The sequence below is a fragment of the Rhinoraja longicauda genome, chromosome 24, assembly GCF_053455715.1.
Source record: "Rhinoraja longicauda isolate Sanriku21f chromosome 24, sRhiLon1.1, whole genome shotgun sequence".
NCBI classification, from domain to species: Eukaryota; Metazoa; Chordata; class Chondrichthyes; order Rajiformes; family Arhynchobatidae; genus Rhinoraja; species Rhinoraja longicauda.
In genome coordinates, this window is record NC_135976.1 from 25,816,080 (window position 1) to 25,839,451 (window position 23,372).

General features: G+C 49.3%; 1 protein-coding gene across 5 annotated transcripts in view; it reads left to right on the forward strand.

Moving 5' to 3' along the window:
• The window catches only part of LOC144605501 (methyltransferase-like protein 27), a 101,138-nt gene that overhangs the window by 33,888 nt on the left and 43,878 nt on the right, over nt 1–23,372 (forward strand). The window contains exons 1-2 of one of the 5 annotated variants that reach the window (XM_078420849.1): nt 8,393–8,744; nt 10,071–10,259. The exons of 1 other annotated variant lie outside the window; for it this stretch is intronic. The gene's annotated coding sequence lies outside the window, so the exon portion shown is untranslated. 3 more of the 5 variants (XM_078420853.1, XM_078420848.1, XM_078420852.1) reach the window with 3 other exon arrangements.

Sequence of the window (23,372 nt, forward strand, 5' to 3'; positions counted from 1 at the left end):
AGTCACCCATTATAACTGCTGCACCTTTAGTGCATGCATTTCTAATTTCCTGCTTGATGCCATCCCCAACCTCACTACTGCTGTTAGGTGGCCTGTACACAACTCCCACTAGCGTTTTCTGCCCCTTAGTGTTTCGTAGCTCTACCCATATCGATTCCACTTCCTCCAAGCTAATGTCCTTCCTTTCCACTGCTTTAATCTCCTCTCTAACCAGTAACGCTACCCCACCTCCTTTTCCTTTCTGTCTATCCCGCCTGAATATAGAATATCCCTGGATGTTGAGCTCCCAGCCTTGGTCACCCTGGAGCCATGTCTCCGTAATCCCAACTATATCATAATCATTAATAACTATCTCCACATTTAATTCATCCACCTTATTACGTATACTCCTTGCATTGAGACACAAAGCCTTCAGGCTTGTTTTTACAACTCTCTTACCCCTTATACAATTATGTTGAAAAGTGGCCCTTTTTGATTTTTGCCCTGGATTTGTCTGCCTACCACTTTTACTTTTCACCTTGCTACTGTTGCTTCTACCCTCATTTTACACCCCTCTGTCTCTCTGCTCCTGCTCCCATCCCCCTGCCACATTAGTTTAAATCCTCCCCGACAGCACTAGCAAACACTCCCCCTAAGACATTGGTTCCATTCCAGCTCAGGTGCAGACTGTCCTGTTTGTACTGGTCCCACCTCTCCCAGAACTGGTTCCAATGTCCTAAAAATTTGAATCCCTCCTCCTTGCACCATTTTTCAAGCCACGTATTCATCTGAAATATCCTCCTTTTCCTACTCTGACTAGCACTTGGCACTGGTAGTAATCCAGAGATTATTACCTTTGAGGTCCTACTTTTTAGTTTATCTCCTAGCTCTCTAAATTCACCTTGTAGGACCTCATCCCGTTTTTTACCTAAATCGTTGGTGCCAACGTGCACCACAACAACTGGCTGCTCACCCTCCCCCTCCAGAATGTTCTGCAGCCGCTCTGAGACATCCCTGACCCTTGCACCAGGGAGGCAACATACCATCCTGGAGTCTCGTTTGCGACCGCAGAAACGCCTATCTATTCCCCTTACAATCGAATCCCCTATCACTATAGCCCTTCCACTCTTTTTCCTCCCCTCCTGTGCTGCAGAGCCACCCACGGTGCCATGAACTTGGCTGCTGCTGCCTTCCCCTGATGAGCCATCTCCCCCAACAGTATCCAACATGGTATATCTGTTGAGGAGGGAGATGACCGCAAGGGACTCCTGCACTACCTTCTTAATGCTACGCTGGCTAGTGGCCACCCGTTCCCTTTTTGTCTGCTTAACCTTTACCTGTGGTGTGGCCAACTCCCTAAATTTGCTATTCACGACTTTCTCAGCATCGCGGATGCTCCAGAATGAATCCAACCGCAGCTCCAACCTTTCAATGCGGTCTACCAGGATCTGCAGCTGGACACATTTTCTGCACACGTAGTCATTAGGGACACCGTCAGTATCCCTGAATTCCCACATGCTACAGGATGAGCAAACCACGGGGCCGATCTCAGCTGACATGGCTTACCCTTTGTATTAAATCAATCCCCTTAAATTAAATCAAATCAGCACACTCCCTATTTAAAAATCATAATCCTTTTAAGCTGTACCTTTAACTAAAAAACCCAGAACCCTTAACTCAAAGTGCTATCAGAAGGCAGAAATACAAACCTGGGGTTACTCACCAATCAGCTGCTCCCTCCAGTCCGCGTTACTTTTTCAAGTGTGACGCGCTAATGGAACGTTGTAGAGAGTGGTACGCTCCCACCTCTCCAACGGCTCCTGGGCCTCTGTGGAACAAAAGCCTCGTGCTCGATTTTAAACTCACCGCGCGGACGCTGTACCAGTCGCTCCCACCTCTCCAACGGCTCCTGGGCCTCTCTATGAACTGTAGGAGCAAAATAGAAGGCCACACAGAGTTGGTGTTTGAAGTAACGGACGATTTATTAAACTGGTCGCACCAGGAGGCCAGCCAAAGCTGACCTGTCAAGTGTGTCTTTGATACATTTTTTATATTCTCAGATGACAAGATTACTCAGAAACTTGACTAACAGTAAATCGAGGTCTTAAGTATAGAAACGACTAACAATGAAGCGTTTTTGTTAAGGTTTTGCTCAGGGACTCGTTTAACAATAAAACGAGGTCTTAATTACAGAATGGAACTCAGAAACACTTAATTAGGTGACAAACAGCATGAGATGATTATCCACAAGTCTAAATTCATTAGCAGTAGATCCAAATTACTGTTGCAATGATGGGTGCACTCATGCATAATCAATGAAATTCCTGTTAGGCTTTGAATGCGGTTTCCTGCCACCACATTAGCACAATCCACATTCCTATTTACTAATTATTAGCCCTCACTATTGTTTACCCTACAACATGAACAAACGTGATTCCATGCAGTTATGCAGGACATAAAAGAGATTGCATAAACATGAGTTAGTGCTGCTGCCTCACAGTTTCAGGATCCAAAGATAGACACAAAAAGCTGGAGTAACTTGGCAGCATCTCTGGAGAAAAGAAATAGGTGACGTTTCGGGTCGAGAACCTTCTTGAGACTTATGTTTCGGGTGAGACCTTTCTACAGAGGGGACCTTTCAGTCTGAAGAAGGGTCTCGACCCGAAACGTCGCCCATTCTTTCTCTCCCGAGATGCTGCCTGACCTGCTGAGTTACTCCAGCATTTTGTGAATAAATACCTTCGATTTGTACCAGCATCTGCAGTTATTTTCTTATATTTCTACAGACCATATTGGTTTCCCACCAGCTGCTTCAGTTTCTCACATCCCAAATCTCACGTCGAAGGGTTACTGGGCTACTGTAATTTACCTCAATGTAGGTTAATAAGAATTAAAGGGGAGAGTGTCATAAATAAGTTGGAGGAATACAGGGAAGTGAGAAAGAGAGGCGATGGTTTGTTGTGATTGTCTCAAATGGGGCTTCCTTCTGCATCATTGTAAGAAAATCTACACGTTCTGTAAAAGCAACAAGCAGGCTGCTCTCCCTCAAGCATCCTACATCTTCCCTTGCCCGCATACAAACCCCTCATCCGCAAGACCAAACCCACAATAAAGACGGTCAAAATATGGCCCGAGGATGCCACCCTACAACTCCAGGACTGCTTTGATCGCACCGACTGGGACCTGTTTGCACAACAGGCCACCTAAGGTTCAGAGGTAGACTTGGAGGAATACGCATCCACTGTGCTCTCCTACATCAACTGCTGTGTGGAGAATGTCTCGGAGGACAAGGAGATAAAGATGTTCCCAAACCCTGGATGAACAAGGAGGTACAGAACCTGCTGAGGGCACGTAACAATGCCTTTAAATCTAGTGACACATCAGCATACAGTGTTGCCAGATCACACCTGAGCAAAGTATTAAAAGGGCCAAAGACACCCATAGGCAACGGGTGGAAGACCACTTCAACACCACGGACACCAGAAGCATGTGGCAGGGTGTCAGGGACATCACTGGCTACAAGAGCAGCCCTGCCTGCCCCCACAGCGATATGGCACTGACCAACGAGCTTAACACCTTCTTTGCCCGCTTTGAAACTGGCAAAACCACCTTGAGTGAAAGAACCCCAGCCAAGGCGGTGGGACAGGTCTTGCAACTGAGCACACAGGAGATACAACGCGCTCTGCAAAGGGTCAACCCACGCAAGGCTGCAGGACCGGATGGAGTTCAAGGAAGGGTACTGAAGGACTGTGCTGAACAGCTGGCTGAGGTATTCACCAGGATCTTTAACCTGTCATTATCTCTGGCTACAGTCCCCAAGTGCCTGAAGTCGGCTATCATAGTTCCGGTGCCGAAAAAAGCAAAGATCTCCAACCTGAACGACTACCGCCCGGTTGCCCTAACGCCGATAGTCATGAAGTGCTTTGAGAGGCTGGTCCTCTCACACATCAAATCCAGCATCCCTGACTCACTGGACCCACATCAATTTGCATACAGGGCAAATAGATCCACAGAGGACGCCATCTCTCTGGCTCTTCACACTGTCCTGACTCACCTAGAGAGACAGGGCACATACGTGAGGATGCTATTCATAGACTATAGCTCCGCCTTCAACACGGTCATCCCCACCAAGCTCATCACCAAACTCCACCAGCTAGGCCTCAGCTCGTCATTATGTGACTGGATCCTGGACTTCCTGCTGGAACGACCGCAGGCAGTGAGAATGGGCCCGCACCTGTCCTCCACTATCACCCTGAGTACCGGCACACCACAGGGCTGTGTTCTGAGCCCCATGCTCTACTCCCTCTTCACACACGACTGTGTTCCTGCATTCGACACCAACACCATTGTCAAGTTTGCAGATGACACAACGGTGATCGGGCTGATCACCAACGGGGATGAAACAAACTATAGAGCGGAGGTGCAGAACCTGGCGGACTGGTGCTCGGATAACAACCTGTCCCTAAATACCACCAAGACCAAGGAGCTGATCATCAACTTCCGTAGGTCACATAACGGGGAATATGCCCCGATCTCTATCAACGGGGACAGTGTGGAGAGAGTGTCCAGCTTCAAGTTTCTGGGCACTCACATTTCGGAGGACTTAACATGGTCCAATAACACTGCTGCGCTGGTCAAGAAGGCACAACAAAGACTGTTCTACTTAAGAACACTGAAAAAGTCTGGTCTACCCCAACAGCTGCTGACGACCTTCTACCGCTGCACCATAGAGAGCATCCTAACGCATGGCATCCCTGTGTGGTACCTCAGCTGCACGGAGGCAGAAAGGAAAGCTCTACAGCGGGTAGTCCATAGAGCTCAGAGGGCCTTCGGAACACAGCTACCAGACTTGGAGGGCATCTACAACACACGATGCCTCAGAAAAGCCACCAGCATCCACAAAGACTCTTCACACCCCTGCAACAGTCTGTTCGAACTCCTTCCATCGGGCAGACGATACAAGGCCTTCTATGCCCGCACCTCCAGACTCAGGAACAGATTCATCCCCAGGGCCATAGCTGCTATGAACCGGTCCTGCTGAGCCGGATGGCCACAACGCATAGATCAACTTGCACTTTACCCTGTCCAAAACTGTTACAACTGTTTCGTTTCGTTGGGTTGCTGCTGTCTAAATTACCTAAATTATTGCATCGTATGGGAGGCGCATTCCCAATCTCGTTGTACCCCTGGGTACAATGACAATAAAGATATATTGTATTGTATTGTATTGTATTGTGACCTCTGACCAGAACACTTTGCACAGGGAGGTTAATTCCCGGGATGGCGGGACTGTCATATGATGAAAGTATGGAGCGACTGGGCTTGTATTCACTGGAATTTAGAAGGCTGAGAGGGGATCTTATAGAAACATATAAAATTATTAAGGGTTCGGGCACGCTAGATGCAGGAACCATGTTCCCGATGTTGGGGAAGTCCAGAACCAGGGGCTACAGCTTAAGAATAAGGGGTAGGCCATTTAAAACTGAGATGAGGGAAAGCTTTTTCACACAGAGCGTTGTGAATTTGTGGAATTCTCTGCCTCGGAAAGCAGTGGAGGCCGATTCACTGGATGCATTCAAAAGAGAGTTAGATAGAACTCTGCGGGCTTGTGGAATCAAGAGGTATGGGGAGGAACGGAGTAATGATTGTTGATGATCAGCCATGATCACATTGAATGGCGGTGCTGGCTCGAAGGGCCGAATGGCCTACTCTTGCACCTATTGTCTATGTATCTATGTATTTTGCATCAGATTGACGGTGGAATCTTGGATGGAACATTTCAGCTGTTCATGGCCTCTGAAACCTGAGGGAGAACCTGTTGAAACCACTGGGGGTGCGTGGCTCAGATCCCAGTTTAGCATTTATTCACAAAATGCTGGAGTAACTCAGCAGGTCAGGCAGCATCTCGGGAGAGAAGGAATGGGTGACGTTTCGGGTCAAGACCCTTCTTCAGTCTGAAGAAGGGTCTTGACCCGAAACGTCACCCATTCCTTCTCTCCCGAGATGCTGCCTGACCTGCTGAGTTACTCCAGCATTTTGTGAATAAATCGATTTGTACCAGCATCTGCAGTTATTTTCTTATATCCCAGTTTAGCATGGTCTATTTGGACTCTGTTTCTCAGATTCAGAATTCACTCGGTCCTGCGGGAGAGAAATGTGTGACACTCGATATATAAACCTGCTTTATAAATCTGTAGCCTTCAGCCTTAAGAATTGTTTTCCTGTATAAATTGCATCAGATTACCATCGATGTGATGTTGAATGTCACTTAAAAGAAATATCAACATCAGAGTTGGAGCACATGCAATAAACTCCCCACTATATTAATTGAGTTTAATATTGATATTAATAATCAAAATAATAAGAACAATAATGATTCTAATAATAATTATTATTTTAATATATTAGTTTGCTATGAAACATACGTAAACTTCCAAAACAATAAATTGGTCAATAATTTGTTGTGCACCTTATCGTGCATTGCACAGGCAAATTTTCAGACTTGACTTTGGGAAGCATACAATGGGTCCCTTTCTGGGTCCCTCTCTCCCTTAGGGTTGAGTGTTCTCTCAGTGTGGAGTTGAGGTGACTTCTTCAAATGCAGCAGTGAGCAGCAAACGTTGGACCGTGAATGCAACAGGCGTCAGGTCGGAGGATGGCAACACCACGAGCAAATTATGTCAAATATGCTCTCATTCTGCTTTTAGAGTCATAGAGCTGTACAGTATAGAAACGCACCCTTCGACCCAGCTCATCCAGGACAACAAAGTTGCCTAACTGAGTTAGTCCTACTTACCCATGTGTGGCCCATTTCCCTCCAAAGCTTTCCTATCGATATACCTGTCCAAGTGTCTTTTAAATATCATAATTGTATCCACTCCCACCATTCCCTTTGGCAGCAAATTCCATATATGTACCACCCTCTGTGTGAAATAGTTACCCCTCAGGTCTATTATAAATCTTTCCCCACTCACCTTAAACCTAAGCCCTCTCGTTTTAGAACTCCCCAACCCCGGGTAAATTGTTTGGATACTGCAGCGTCTTTAAACTTTGCTCGGTTAATAAAGCAATCGATTGTTCGCGTTAACAGTAACAATTTATTTAGCCACCTAGTTACCGATAACCTTAATACACAGTCAAACATAATGGGCATCAGTTCAAGCCTTGGGATCTTTTGTGTGGTTGATTTGAAACAACAAATAGAGTTTAAGGTTGGTTTACTGGTCTAATACTCTAGAGAAGCATTGTCACCACTAAAGTTATATAGAGGCCAAAGCAAAGGCGCAGGTGTTTCCATGTTTGCTCATGACATTGCACTGATGAAGTATTATCACACCTGGACCCCCATCAGACAGTTATCACCAATGCTGCTGATAAAAGCAATAGGTTTGAAGAAAGTAGGTTCGATGAATGGAGAATCTTTCTTTCCTTCACATGCAGTATTATGTGGAACTACCATCCCCACATGTGGTAGCTTGGTCAGTTTATGGAGATATTTCAGTGGTTCCGGTGTTTATGTGGAACTTTTAAAAACATTTACATGTGTTTACTATAAGTGAAGATCTATGATATAATTCAGTCGGCTTAATCTTTAAGCAGTGAACGTAGGAGAATCTGGGTTTGGTCGAATAATTGGGCTGCAAATGGTGCAAATGGGGAACAAATGGTGCAGCGGTAGAGTTGCTGCCTTACAGCACCAAAGACCTGGGTTCGATCCGGACTACGGGGGCGGTCCATACGGAGTTTGTACATTCCCCCCGTGATCTGTGTGGGTTTACTCCGGGTGCTCCGATTTCCTCCGACACTCCAAAGATGTTTGTAGTTTAATCGGCCTGGTAAAATTGTCCTTATTGTGTGTAGGATTGTATCAGTATCTGGGATCGCTGGTCGGCGTAGACTCGGTGGGCTGAAGGGCCTGTTTCCACGCTGTATCTCTAAACTAAACAAAACTAAAATGTGTAATTCTGACCTTTCTGTCCTGGGCCTCCTCCATTGCCAGAGTGAGGCCACATGCAAAGTTGAGGAGCAATATCTCATATTCTGCTTGGGTAGTTTACAACGCAAGGTATGAACATTGAATTCTCCAATTTTAGGTAACCTCTAACAAGCAAACCCCCACTCCCCCTACTCCCCCACCCCCCTTTTCTTTGTCCCCATTGGTCTCCCTTGTGCCCCACCTGGACCCACACCTATTTCTCCTCAACCTCCACGCATTCCTTCTGTGGGAATTGTGGGAAGAACTGAGCTGTTCTTCCATTTTGTCTTTCAACATGGGCAGTAATTGCTTCTGTGGGAATCAAACTTTACTCCAGTGAATGTACCGTTCAGAGATAGGCTAAACATGCCTGGTTCAGGTGACCCATAGAGTTAAAATAAATAAACCTGCTGAACACAAGGATAAGCTAGTGAGCTCAAGGCTACACATAGACCCACTCTAATCTTCTTTGTAGATAATCAATTCTGTTTTTCAGTGGAAAATTACAGAATGCTGGATCACAATAGTTAACCGTGTAAAAAAAATGCATTTGACTAACTTTGCTCTTCTGCTATCAAAAATGGTATAAATATACTATATGCTTTGAATATGCTCCCCTTGGCTGACACATTATAGCAAATAAAGTAGCTGCAGTTTGATAGTCACTCGCATCTCCTGTAAATTATTCCGAGTTTTGGAGGTTCAAACGAGATCACAATCTCTTCCACCGACTTAGATTCGTGCAAACACAGCTCTGGTAACAGCCGAGACAGCCGGCACTAAAAAAAAGGTAAGGATTTCTCTTACATCGTGTCTTTTCTGCCACGAGTACCTTCTTGAATCCAGGTGGGCGAAGGGCGCTGCCGAAGCCGGAATAAACGTGAATGACATTTGGTTGTTCAGGTTCGAGAACTGTGAGTGTGGGTTTGAGTCTCATTGTATGAGTAAGTCAGGTACCTGTGTAAGAGTTAGTGTTATAATATGGGTAATTCTGAATGCTAAGAGAAGTCATGTAAAATGAACTCCAAGAGGATATATGTACAGAACATGCATTATGGACCAGAGAGTGTAAAGAAAATAGAGAAATTACCAGAGTGGACCAAGGGGAAAGGTTTATCACCTGACAGAACATATGGAATAGAGTGCCTGCAGGTGCTTTTATAAAAGAAAGAAAAACATAGTTGTAAAGATGTTGGGTGTCCCCAGTTTGTGGGTGGGGGTCAGGAAGCAGATAAAAGAAGAGAAAAGTCTAGACGTAAGAGTAAAGAATATGAGAAGCAGAAATGTGGAATAACGTGTAGCCAAATGTCGGGTGAATGCTAAGGTCACAGTTGTTAACAGTGGGCTTTCCCATCCAGTTGGCTCTACTCTCCTGGATTCCTGCAGTGAGCAGTGAGTATTGCATGTAGCATATCTCAGTAGAGGCAGCCTGCAAGGATCCTGAGGAAATGTTCCTAAGATTGAGAACAGAAAAAACATACATGAAAAGGGAAGCAAGAATAGGCCACCTGATGAAGAAGGGTTTTGACCCAAAACATCACCTATTCCTTTTCTCCAGAGATTCTGTCTGACCCGCTGAGTTACTCCAGCACTTTGTGTCCATTACCTGGCCCATCGTGTTTGCCTCACTATTCAATATGATTATGGTTGATCTAAGCTGACCTCAACTCCTCTTCTGTGCCAGAACCACCAATTCTGAGAGTATCGAGGTGGTTCTATGCCAGAACCACCAATTCAGTCATGATCTATTCGGGTTATGCCTTCTCCCTGCTCCCGTTGGGCAGAACATACAGCAGGTTGAAAATGCACACGACCAGATTCAGGACCAGCTTCTTGCTACTTGGCTTCTGAATGGTCCTTCCACAGGCTAGATACAGTCTGATTCACCTCAACTAATTGTGGACATTGAACTTTGTCTTTGGAGCTGTTATGTCAGATTGCTCAGGATTATATTCTGCACTCTGTGCCTTCTCCTACGCTCTTCCCATTGTACTTGAGTTTGTCTTGATTGTATTTATTTATAGTAATATCTGACTGATTGGATAGCAAGCAAAACAAAGCTTTTCACTATACCACTGTACACTTGACAATAACAAACCTAAACCTAAACTTACAGGTGGAAACATCTCAACAACGACTCAAACAAGACATAAAAGAGATTGCATAAACATGAGTTAGTGCTGCTGCCTCACAGTTTCAGGATCCAAAGATAGACACAAAAAGCTGGAGTAACTTGGCAGCATCTCTGGAGAAAAGAAATAGGTGACGTTTCGGGTCGAGAACCTTCTTGAGACTTATGTTTCGGGTGAGACCTTTCTTTTTTTTTCTTTTTTTTTTTGAAAAGCATATGTACAAATAGAAATAAAAGACACATTTGTTACAGAGTTCTTACATAGCTTCAATTTTTAAATTTTTAAAGAGAGAAAATAAAAAATAAAGAAGAAAGGAAAAAAAACAACAACAAAAAAACAACAAAAAAAAACTATAAACTATTGGGAAGAAAGAATAAGAGGATTAAAAAAAAGATATAACTATAAAAATTAAAGGGAGTAGATCCGGGAGACAATAACCACAGTTGTACATCCAACCCTTAACTCAAGTTTCAACTTTTAATCTAAAATTTTTATTTTAGTCCTGTGCCAAACCCATTTACTTTTCTAAAAATTCAATAAATGGAGACCATATTTTAAAAAATAACTCAGGTTTGTCAATTAAGGCAAATCTTATTTTTTCCAAATGCAGGGTCTCTGTCATTTCCGTAGTCCACATTTTAATTGTGGGGGTTATTGGTTTTTTCCAAAATTTAAGTATTAATTTTTTCGCAGTTATTAGACTGTAATCAAGAAAATGTACCTGACTTGTTGTAAAGTTTGTAGTATGTTCTGATACTCCTAATATAATTAATTTTGGATCCATATCCAATTGCTTGTTAATAACTTTAGAAACTATTTTTAAAATCTCCAACCAGAAGTTTTGCATTTTTATACAAGTTACGAAAATATGAGTTAAATTAGCTTCTTGAAATTGACATTTATCACAAATAGGAGAGATACTAGGAAAAATCCTATTTAATTTCGTCTTCGAATAATGTAATCAATGTATTATTTTAAATTGTATTAAGGAATGTCTAGTATTTAATGAACATTGGTGTATATGTTGTAAACTTTCATCCCATATATCTTGCATTATGAGCTGATCCAATTCGTCCTCCCATGCTCGTCTATAAGATTCTGATGACAGAATGTCAGTGTCTAGGAGAGTGTTATAAATAAAGGATATTAATTTATTTGAATTATAATGTCGATTCAGGCATACATCAAGTGTTTCTGGACCTCTAAACTTATATTCTTGCATGTGTAATTTTACATAATCTCTAAGTTGTAAATATCTAAAATAATTATTAACATGTAATCCATACTTCTGCTGTAAATCCTGAAAAGAAAGAAAAGTTCCTTTATGATAAAGATCTCCCACCCTTTTAATTCCATAACTTTTCCATGGAGCAAATCCTCTATCTAAGACAGACGGTTTAAAAGAAGGGTTATTCGCAATAGGAAGGAAAACAGATAATTTACTCAATTTTAACGTAAGATTTAATTGTTTCCAGATACGGATAACACTGTGTATAATGGGATTACCTCCATATGTTTTTTTATTTAAATTTATTGGAGCTAAGAGGATCGCACCAATATCAAATGGTAAACAATCCTCTTTCTCCATCTTTAACCAATCCGGTTGTTGATCAGAATCATCCAACCAGCAGGTTATATTTTTAATATTAACCGCCCAATAATAAAATAAGAAATTAGGTAAGGCAATTCCTCCATTAGTTTTAGACTTACATAGATGTCTTTTATTTATTCTATGAGTCTTGTAGTCCCAAATAAAATTAGTAACAATTGAATCAATTTTTAAAAAAAACTTTTTTGGAAGATAGATCGGAATTGCTTGAAATAAGTATAGTAGCTGTGAGAGAAAGATCATCTTTATAGCATTACTACGACCAACTAATGATATAGGAAGTGTTTTCCAAAATTGGATATTTCTGTGTAATTTAGTGAGTAAAGGAGGAAAATTTAATTTAAATAAAGAAGTATATTTCCTAGTCACGTAAATTCCAAGATATTTAAACTTTTCATAGGCAATTTTAAAAGGAAATTGTTGAAGTATGGCCGGATTATGCTCCATTATTGGCATAATTTCACTTTTGTACCAGTTAATTCTATAACCTGAAAATGAACCAAATTGAATTGTGAGATTTAATAAATTCGGAATGCTAATTTCTGGCTTTGTAATGTATATTAATACATCATCCGCATATAAAGAAATTTTATTGGTTGTATGTTTAGTGTTGTAGCCGTGAATATCTGAATTTGATCTAATACTCTCAGCAAGTGGTTCTATAATAAGGGCAAATAGAAGCGGTGATAGTGGACATCCTTGTCTACAACCCCTAGATAAATGAAATTTGGATGACAGCATTTGATTAGTTAATATTCTAGCTGTTGGGGATGTATATAAAAGTTTCACCCATGAACAAAAATTTTCACCTAATTGAAATTTTTCCATCACTGAGAAAAGATAGGGCCATTCTACTTGATCAAATGCTTTTTCAGCATCTAGCGAGATGATTGCTAAATCTTCGTTTAATAGTCTATTTGAATATATTATATTGAACAAGCGTCTCAAATTGAAAAATGAATATCGTTTGGCTATAAAGCCTGATTGATCGGGGTGTATCAATTTATCTATAACTAGACTTAATCTATGAGCTAAGATTTTCGCTAATATCTTCTGATCAGTATTTAAAAGAGCTATCGCTCTATACGAACCAGGGTCTTCAGAATCCTTATCTTTTTTAGGAATGAGGATTATTGTTGATTCAGTCAGAGTTTGCGGTAATCTCTGTTGTTTAAAGGCGTGACTATATACAGTTTGCAAACGTGGAGAGATCAAATCACTAAAAAATTTATAAAATTCATTATTTAAGCCATCAGGGCCAGGAGTCTTCCCATTTTTCATGGATTTAATGGTCTCTTCAACGTCTTTCATAGTTATTTCTGCGCCCAGTGAATTTCTATCACTCACATTCAAACCAGGAAGGTTACATTCCTGCAATATGTTTTGCGTCTGCGCAGAGCTATCTGTTATTTTTGATGAATATAATGACTGATAAAATTGCAAAAATCTCTGATTAATATCCTTAGGTAATTTAAGCAAATCTCCGTTTTCTGATCTAATTTTATGAATTGTAGAATCATCTTCTAATTTACGGAGTTGACGTGCTAGCAGTTTCTGTGGTTTATCTCCAAATTCAAAATGTTTTTGTTTAGTATATTGAAAAAGCCTTAAAATATGAGCTGAGAGAATATAATTTAACTTATATTTGAGAGCTGCAATTTTATTATGTACTAGACAAAGTGGGCCCGTTGGGCCCATTCCCCACTCCCCCATTCTCTCGTCCCCCATCCCCACTCTTACTCTCCCCACACTCTCCCCTTTGGCCCGTCCTCTTAGGGTTTCCATTGTATCCGGGAGGGGGTGAGGGAGTGAAGGGGGGAAGGGAGGGAGAGGGAGGTTTGGGGGAGGGAGGTGTGGAGTGATCGAGGGGGAGGGAGTGGTGGAGGGAGGGATGTGTTGAGGATGGAGGGTGGAGGGAGGGGGGGAGGGTGATGAGAGATGGGGTGGTATTTGGGTGGTATTTGTGGAGGGAGGGAGGGGGGGGGGGGAGAGAGGGGGGAGTGAGGGATGGGGGAGAGGGGAGGGATATGGACCTCCCCTTTTCCCAGTACCCCTCTTTCCCCCACCACCAATTCCCCTCCGCACTACCCCTGTTGTCCCATTCCCCATTCTCAGCCCCCCCCCCCCATTTTCTCTCCCCCAGACACACTCTTAGCATCAGTTAAAGGCCCGGGGGGGGGGGGGGGGGGTGCGGGTGATCGGATCAGTGAAAAGTCCGGTGGGGGGGGGGGCTTCGGGAGATCGCATCATTCAAAGGCCCGGGGGGGGGGGGGGGGGGGATAGCGGGGAGATGTTCTCCCGGGTGTGGGAGAGAGGAGAGAAGCAAGGGGAGAGAGGAGAGGTGTTGGCCCATTCCCCACTCCCCCATTCTCTCGTCCCCCATCCCCACTCTTACTCTCCCCACACTCTCCCCTTTGGCCCGTCCTCTTAGGGTTTCTATTGTATCCGGGAGGGGGTGAGGGAGTGAAGGGGGGAGGGAGGTTTGGGGGAGGGAGGTGTGGAGTGATCAAGGGGGAGGGAGTGGTGGAGGGAGGGATGTGTTGAGGATGGAGGGTGGAGGGTGATGAGAGATGGGGTGGTAAGGAGGGAGGGAGGGGGGGTGGGGAGAGAGGGGGGAGGGTGGGATGGGGAGGGATATGGACCTCCCCTTTTCCCAGTACCCCTCTTTCCCCCACCACCAATTCCCCTCCGCACTACCCCTGTTGTCCCATTCCCCATTCTCAGACCCCCCCCCCATCTTCTCTCCCCCAGACACACTCTTAGCATCAGTTAAAGGCCCGGGGGGGGGGGGTGCGGGTGATCGGATCTGTGAAAAGTCCGGTGGGGGGGGGGCTTCGGGAGATCGCATCATTCAAAGGCCCGGGGGGGGGGGGGGGGATAGCGGGGAGATGTTCTCCCGGGTGTGGGAGAGAGGAGAGAAGCAAGGGGAGAGAGGAGAGGTGAGCCGGTGATCGCGGGCTGGCGCCGCTAACGGCGTCCATTGTTTTGGTGCGAGGGAGGAGATGCCGCGCATGCGTGCTGAGTACAGAGCGAGGAGATTCCGCGCATGCGTACTGAGCACTGCCGCACCGCAGCGCCCCCCTTCTGTCAAAACTTCGATAAATGAGGGGGGCAGCACTTTTAAACCTCTGTAACTTAAAAAAATATGCGCCCGAATTAAATAAAAATATCATTTTCCAGAAGCGAACCGCATGCTGATTAAGGCGGTACAAAAATCGTGGCGCTATGGTTCACCGTTTTGCCGGAATTGCCGTATTCAGCCGACATCAGTGGAATATATATATATACATACAAGATCTGAGTTTTAATAGTATATACTAGACCAAGTGGGCCCGTTGGGCCCGTCCTCGTAGGGTTTCCTTTGTAACCGGGAGGCGGGGAGGGAGGGGGGAGGGGGACCACCTGTTTTCCCAGTACCCCTCTTTACCCGTTGTGGGATGGGAGGGGGGAGGGGAGGGGGGAGGGAGAGGGGAAGGAGGGGGTAGGGGGGAGGGAGGGGGGAGGGAGGGAGGGGAGGGGGGAAGGGGGAGGGGGGAAGGGGAGAGGGAAGGGGGGGAGGGAGGAGGACCTCCCCTTTTCCCAGTACCCCTCTTTCCCCGTTGTGCCCGTCCTTGTAGGGTTTCCATTGTAACCGGGAGGAGGGGAGGGAGGGAGGGAGGGAGGAGGGAGGTGGGGAGGGAGGGGGGGAAGGGGAGGGCGGAAAGGGGGGAGGGGGGGGAGGGGGGAGGGAGAGAGGGGAAGGTTTGAAAGAGCATCCCTCTCCCCATCAGAACTGCCTCCTCCATCGACTCCTTTAAGTCCAGGCTCAAAACCTATTTCTACTCCCTAGCTTTTGAGGCTAATTGAGGAGGTACTGTGAACTGTTTGGGAGGGGAGGGGAGGGGGGAAGGGGGGAAGGAGGGGGACCTCCCCTTTTCCCAGTTCCCCTCTTTCCCCGTTGGGCCTGTCCTCGTAGGGTTTCCATTGTAACCGGGAGGACGGGAGGGAGGGAAGGGGGAGGGAGGGAGGAGGGAGGTGTGGAGGGAGGAGGGAGGTGTGGAGGGAGATGGGGAAGGAGGGGGGAGGGGATGGGGTAGGGGGAGGGAGAGGGGAGGGAGGGAGGGGGGTAGGGGGAGGGAGAGGGGAGGGAGGGAGGGGGGTAGGGGGAGGGAGGGGGAGGGGAGGGGGGAAGGGGGGAGGAGGGGGACCTCCCCTTTACCCAGTACCCCTCTTTCCCCATTGGGCCCGTCCTCGTAGGGTTTCCATTGTAACCGGGAGGAGGGGAGGGAGGGAAGGGGGAGGGAGGGAGGAGGGAGGTGGGGAGGGGGAGGGAGGGGGGGAGGGGAGGGGGGAAGGGGGGAGTGAGGGGGTAGGGGGAGGGAGGGGGAGGGAGGGGGAGAGGGGAGGGGGGGTAGGGGGGAGGGGGAGGGAGGGAGGGGGAAGGGGGGAGGGAGGGGGCTCTCCCCTTTTCCCAGTACCCCACTTTCCCCGTTGGGCCCGTCCTCGTAGGGATTCCATTGTAACCGGGAGGAGGGGAGGGAGGGAAGGGGGAGGGAGGGAGGAGGGAGGAGGGGAAGGGGAGGGCGGAAAGGGGGGGAGGGGGGAAAGGGGGGAGGGGGGAGGGGGGAGGGAGAGAGGGGGAGGGTGGAAAGAGCATCCCTCTCCCCATCAGAACTGCCCCCTCCATCGACTCCTTTAAGTCCAGGCTCAAAACCTATTTCTACTCCCTAGCGTTTGAGGCTCATTGAGGAGGCGCTGTGAACTGTTTGCGTGCCACTGTATGTTTCATTTTTTTCCTTAGTACCTAATCAGATGTACAGCACTTTGGTCAACGTGGGTTGTTTTTAAATGTGCTATACAAATAAAATGGACTTGACTTGACAGCTCTTCGCAACAATGTAGCACAGGGGCATTGTGACGTCACACGCTGAATACCGCTGGGGGGGAAGGGGGGTCAGCTCGAGTTCATCTCACAGGGGCATTGTGACATCACAATCCGCACCGCAGCGCCCCCCTTCTGTCAAAACTTCGATAAATCAGGGGGGGCAGCACTTTTAAACCTCTGTAACTTAAAAAATATGCGTCCGAATTAAATAAAAATATCATTTTCCAGCAGCGAACCGCATGCTGATTAAGGCGGTACAAAAATCGTGGCGCTACGGTTCACCGTTTTGCCGGAATTGCCGTATTCAGCCGACATCAGTGGAATATATATATATAGATACAACATCTGAGTTTTAATAGTATACTAGACCAAGTGGGCCCGTTGGGCCCGTCCTCGTAGGGTTTCCATTGTAACCGGGAGGGGAGGAAAGGGGGAGAGTTGGGGGAGGGAGGAGGGGAGGGAGGGGGGGAGGGGAGGGGAGGGAGAGGGGAGGGAGGGGGGTAGGGGGAGGGAGGGGGAGAGGGGGGGATGGGAGGGGGGAGGGGAGGGGGGAAGGGAGGAGGGAAGGGGGGGAGGGAGAGGGGAGGGAACTTATGTGAAATAAATGTTCTTTTGTTAAAAAAGAAAGTAAACTTATCTATGAAATCTCTGTCTTTTATCTTTTTTTAAAAAAAATAAAATTAAATGCAATGGAAATCTCATACCGTTTAAAATAAATGTAATTTTTCTGTTGGAAATGATAAGAAACTTATCTATAAATATTCTTTCTGTATTTCAATTAAACTGCCCTCCTAAGCGATGCTGGAGCCTGTCCTCAACCAGCAGCAGCAGCACGGTGGACTGTTGGTTACGGCAGTTGGTGTCAGTTCAAATCAACTGCTCCACCCACATCGAGTGTGAGGTTGGAGCCAATCACTGCACCCCACGTAGTGACCCAGCCAATCGGGCGCTAACAGGGAGGGTGGAGCCAATCACTGCACCCCACGTAGAGACCCAGCCAATCGGGCGCTAACAGGGAGGGTGGAGCCAATCACTGCACCCCACGTAGAGACCCAGCCAATCGGGCGCTAACAGGGAGGGTGGAGCCAATCACTGCACCCCACGTAGAGACCCAGCCAATCGGGTGCTAACAGGGATGGTGGAGCCAATCACTGTACCCCACGTAAAGACCCAACCAATCGGGCGCTAACAGGGAGGGTGAAACCCAATGAAAAAAAACGCGTTTTTACTTTAAAATAAACAGCGTTCTTTGTTGAAAAGGAAATAAACTTATCTATAGAGCAGCAGCTTTTTTAAAATAAATAAAATCAAACTTAATGAAAATCACATTCCTCATTTTAAATAAATGTCTTTGTTATAAATGAAATCAAACAGCGGGAGAGGCGACGGCGACTACACTTCCGCTTCGGGGAGAGGAGGAGGGGGAGAGGAGGGGGGGAGAGGAGAGGGGGGGAGAGGAGAGGGGGGGGAGAGGAGAGGGGGGGGAGAGGAGAGGGGGGGGGAGAGATGAGGGGGGGAGAGGAGAGGGGGAGAGGGGAGGGGAGGGGAGGAGAGGGGGGGAGAGGAGAGGGGGGAGAGGAGAGGGGGGGAGAGGAGAGGGGGGGAGAGGAGAGGGGGGGAGAGGAGAGGGGGGGAGAGGAGAGGAAAGGAGAGGGGGAGAGGAGAGGAAAGGAGGGGGAGAGGAGAGGGGGGAGAGGAGAGGGGGGGAGAGGAGAGGGGGGGAGAGGAGAGGAAAGGAGAGGGGGGAGAGGAGAGGAAAGGAGAGGGGGGAGAGGAGAGGGGGGAGAGGAGAGGGGGGGAGGAGAGGGGGGGGAGGAGAGGGGGGGGAGGAGAGGGGGGGAGAGGAGAGGGGGGGGGAGAGGAGAGGAGAGGGGAGGGGAGGGGAGGGGAGGAGAGGAGAGGGGGTGGAGAGGAGAGGGGTCTATTTTACTTTAAAATAAACAGCGTTCTTTGTTGAAAAGGAAATTAAACTTATCTATAGAGCAGCAGCTTATGTCTTTGTTATAAATGAAATTAAACTTATGTGAAATAAATGTTCTTTTGTTAAAAAAGAAAGTAAACTTATCTTTTTTTTTAAATAAAATTAAATGCAATGGAAATCTCGTACCGTTTAAAATAAATGTAATTTTTCTGTTGGAAATGATAAGAAACTTATCTATAAATATTCTTTCTGTATTTGGATTAAACTGCCCTCCTGAGCGATGCTGGAGCCTGTCCTCAACCAGCAGCAGCAGCAGCACGGTGGACTGTTGGTTACGGCAGTTGGTGTCAGTTCAAATCAACTGCTCCACCCACATCGAGTGTGAGGTTGGAGCCAATCACTGCACCCCACGTAGAGACCCAGCCAATCGGGCGCTAACAGGGAGGGTGGAGCCAATCACTGCACCCCACGTACAGACCCAGCCAATCGGGTGCTAACAGGGATGGTGGAGCCAATCACTGTACCCCAAGTAAAGACCCAACCAATCGGGCGCTAACAGGGAGGGTGAAACCCAATGAAAAAAACCGCGTTTTTACTTTAAAATAAACAGCGTTCTTTGTTGAAAAGGAAATAAACTTATCTATAGAGCAGCAGCTTTTTTAAAATAAATAAAATCAAACTTAATGAAAATCACATTCCTCATTTTAAATAAATGTCTTTGTTATAAATGAAATCAAACAGCGGGAGAGGCGACGGCGACTACACTTCCGCTTCGGGGAGAGGAGGGGGGAGAGGAGGGGAGAGGAGGGGGGAGAGGAGGGGAGAGGAGGGGGGGAGAGGAGGGGAGAGGAGGGGAGGGGGGGAGAGGAGGGGGGGGAGGGGGGGAGAGGAGGGGAGGGAGAGGAGGAGGGGAGGGAGAGGAGGAGGGGGGGAGAGGAGGAGGGGGGGAGAGGAGGAGGGGGGAGGAGGAGGGGGGGGAGGAGGAGGGGGGAGGAGGAGGGGGGGAAGGAGGGGGGGGAGGAGAGGGGGGAGAGGAGAGGGGAGAGGAGAGAGGGGAGGGGGAGAGGAGAGGGGGGAGAGGAGAAGGGAGAGGGGGGAGAGGAGAGGGGGGAGAGGGGGGGAGAGGAGAGGGGGGAGAGGAGAGGGGGAGAGGAGAGGGGGGAGAGGAGAGGGGGAGAGGAGAGGGGGAGGGGGAGAGGAGAGGGAGAGGGGGAGAGGAGAGGGGAGGGGGAGAGGAGAGGGGAGGGGGAGAGGAGAGGGGGGAGAGGAGAGGGGAGAGGGGAGAGGGGGGAGAGGGGGAGAGGAGAGGGGAGGGGGGGGAGAGGGGGAGAGGAGAGGGGAGAGAGGAGAGGAGAGGGGGGAGAGAGGAGAGGGGTCTATTTTACTTTAAAATAAACAGCATTCTTTGTTGAAAAAGAAATTAAACTTATCTATAGAGCAGCAGCTTATGTCTTTGTTATAAATGAAATTAAACTTATGTGAAATAAATGTTCTTTTGTTAAAAAAGAAAGTAAACTTATCTATGAAATCTCTGTCTTTTATCTTTTTTTAAAAAATAAAATTAAATGCAATGGAAATCTCGTACCATTTAAAATAAATGTAATTTTTCTGTTGGAAATGATAAGAAACTTATCTATAAATATTCTTTCTGTATTTCAATTAAACTGCCCTCCTAAGCGATGCTGGAGCCTGTCCTCAACCAGCAGCAGCAGCACGGTGGACTGTTGGTTACGGCAGTTGGTGTCAGTTCAAATCAACTGCTCCACCCACATCGAGTGTGAGGTTGGAGCCAATCACTGCACCCCACGTAGAGACCCAGCCAATCGGGCGCTAACAGGGAGGGTGGAGCCAATCACTGCACCCCACGTAGAGACCCAGCCAATCGGGTGCTAACAGGGATGGTGGAGCCAATCACTGTACCCCACGTAAAGACCCAACCAATCGGGCGCTAACAGGGAGGGTGAAACCCAATGAATAGAACCGCGTTTTTACTTTAAAATAAACAGCGTTCTTTGTTGAAAAGGAAATAAACTTATCTATAGAGCAGCAGCTTTTTTAAAATAAATAAAATCAAACTTAATGAAAATCACATTCCTCATTTTAAATAAATGTCTTTGTTATAAATGAAATCAAACAGCGGGAGAGGCGACGGCGACTACACTTCCGCTTCGGGGAGAGGAGGAGGGGGAGAGGAGGGGGGGGAGAGAGGAGGGGGGGGAGAGGAGGAGGGGGAGAGGAGGGGGAGAGGAGGGGAGAGGAGGGGGAGAGGAGGGGGAGAGGAGGGGGGGGAGAGGAGGGGGGGGAGAGGAGGGGGGGGGATAGGAGGGGGGGGGAGAGGAGGGGGGGGAGAGGAGGGGGGGGAGAGGAGGGGGGGGAGAGGAGGGGGGGGAGAGGAGGGGGGGAGGGGGGAGGGGGGGAGGGGGGGAGGAGGGAGGGGGGGAGGGGGGGAGGGGGGAGGAGGGAGGGGGGGAGGAGGGAGGGGGGAGGAGGGAGGGGGGAGGAGGGAGGGGGAGAGGAGGGGGAGGAGGGAGGGGGAGAGGAGGGAGGGGGAGAGGAGGAGGGGGGGAGAGGAGGAGGGGGGGAGAGGAGGAGGGGGGGAGAGGAGGAGGGGGGAGAGGAGAGGGGAGAGGAGAGGGGGAGAGGAGAGGGGAGAGGGGAGAGGAGAGGGGAGAGGAAAGAGTGGAGGGGGAGTGGAGAGGGGGGAGAGGAGAGGGGAGAGGGGGGAGAGGAGAGGGGGAGAGGAGAGGAGAGGGGGGAGGAGAGGAGAGGGGGGAGAGAGGAGAGGTGTCTATTTTACTTTAAAATAAACAGCATTCTTTTTTGAAAAAGAAATTAATCTTATCTATAGAGCAGAAGCGGGAGAGGCGACGGCGACTACACTTCCCGGCGGTCAGCGCTGCGGGGAAGGGAGGGAGGGAGGGATGAGGTAGGGAGGAGAGGAGAGTGGGGAGGGAGGGAGGGGAGAGGGGAGGAGAGGGTGTAAGGGAGGGGGGAAGGGGGGGAAGGGAGGGGAAAGGGAGGGGGGAAGGGAGGGGGAGGGGGGAGGGAAGGGGGAGAGGAGAGGGGGGGAGAGGAGAGGGGGGAGAGGAGAGGGGGGAGAGGAGAGGGGGGAGAGGAGAGGGGGGGAGAGGAGAGGGGGGAGAGGAGAGGGGGGAGAGGAGAGGGGGGAGAGGAGAGGGGGGGGAGAGGAGGGGGGGAGAGGAGGGGGGGAGGAAGGGGGCGGGAGGAGAGGGTGTAAGGGAGGGGGGAAGGGGGGGAAGGGAGGGGAAAGGGAGGGGGGAAGGGAGGGGGAGGGGGGAGGGAAGGGGGGGAGAGGAGAGGGGGGGAGAGGAGAGGGGGGAGAGGAGAGGGGGGAGAGGAGAGGGGGGAGAGGAGAGGGGGGAGAGGAGAGGGGGGGAGAGGAGAGGGGGGAGAGGAGAGGGGGGAGAGGAGAGGGGGGGAGAGGAGGGGGGGAGAGGAGGGGGGGGAGGAAGGGGGCAGAGGTGGGGGGAAGGGGAGGGAGAGGGGAGGGGAGGGGGGAGGGGAGGGGGGAGGGGGTGGGAGGGAGGGGGGAAGGGGGAGGGGGACCTCCCCTTTTCCCAGTACCCCTCTTTCCCCATTGGGCCCGTCCTCGTAGGGTTTCCTCGTAGGGGAGGAGAGGGTGTAAGGGAGGGGGGAAGGGGGGGGAAGGGAGGGGAAAGGGAGGGGGGAAGGGAGGGGGAGGGGGGAGGGAAGGGGGAGAGGGGGGGAGAGGAGAGGGGGGAGAGGAGAGGGGGGGAGAGGAGAGGGGGGGAGAGGAGAGGGGGGGAGAGGAGAGGGGGGGAGAGGAGAGGGGGGAGAGGAGAGGGTGGGGGAGAGGAGGGGGGGCGAGGAGGGGGGGGAGGAAGGGGGCAGAGGTGGGGGGAAGGGGAGGGAGAGGGGAGGGGAGGGGAGGGGGGAGGGGGTGGGAGGGAGGGGGGAAGGGGGAGGGGGGAGGGGGACATTGTGACGTCACATGATGAATACCACGGGGGGGGGAAGGGGGGTCTGCTCGAGTTCATCTCACAGGGGCATTGTGACATCACAATGAAGAATAAATCCGCACCGCAGCGCCCCCCTTCTGTCAAAACTTCGATAAATCAGGGGGGGCAGCACTTTTAAACCTCTGTAACTTCAAAAATATGCGTCCGAATTAAATAAAAATATCATTTTCCAGCAGCGAACCGCATGCTGATTAAGGCGGTTCAAAAATCGTGGCGCTACGGTTCACCGTTTTGTCGGAATTGCCTTCAGCCTCATCAGTGGAATATACATACAAACTCCGCTTCAAGATCTGAGTTTTAGTAGTATACTAGAACAAGTGTGCCCGTTGGGCCCGTCCTCGTAGGGTTTCCATTGTAACCGGGAGGGGAGTGGGGGTAGGGAAGGGGGAGGGAGGGAGTAGGGAGGTGTGGAGGGGGGAGGGGAGGGGGAGGGAGGGGGGGAGGGGAGGGGGGAAGGGAGGGAGGTAGAGGGGAGGGAAGGGGGTAGGGGGGAGGGGGAGGGAGGGGAGGGGGGAAGGGGAGGGAGGGGGGAAGGGGAGGGGGAGGGAGGGGGGAGGGAGAAGGGAGTGAGGGGGGAGGGAGGGGGACCTCCCCTTTTCCCAGTACCCCTCTTTCCCCATTGGGCCCGTGCTCGTAGGGTTTCCATTGTAACCGGGAGGAGGGGAGGGAGGGGAGGGGGAGGGAGGGAGGAGGGAGGTGTGGAGGGAGGAGGGGAGGGGAGGGGGAGGGGAGGGGGGGAAGGGGGGAGGAGGGAGGGAGAGGGGAGGGAGGGGGGTAGGGGGGAGGTAAGGGGGAGTGAGGGGGGAGGGAGGGAGGGGGATCTCCCCTTTTCCCAGTACCCCTCTTTCCCCGTTGGGCCCGTCCTCGTAGGGTTTCCATTGTAACCGGGAG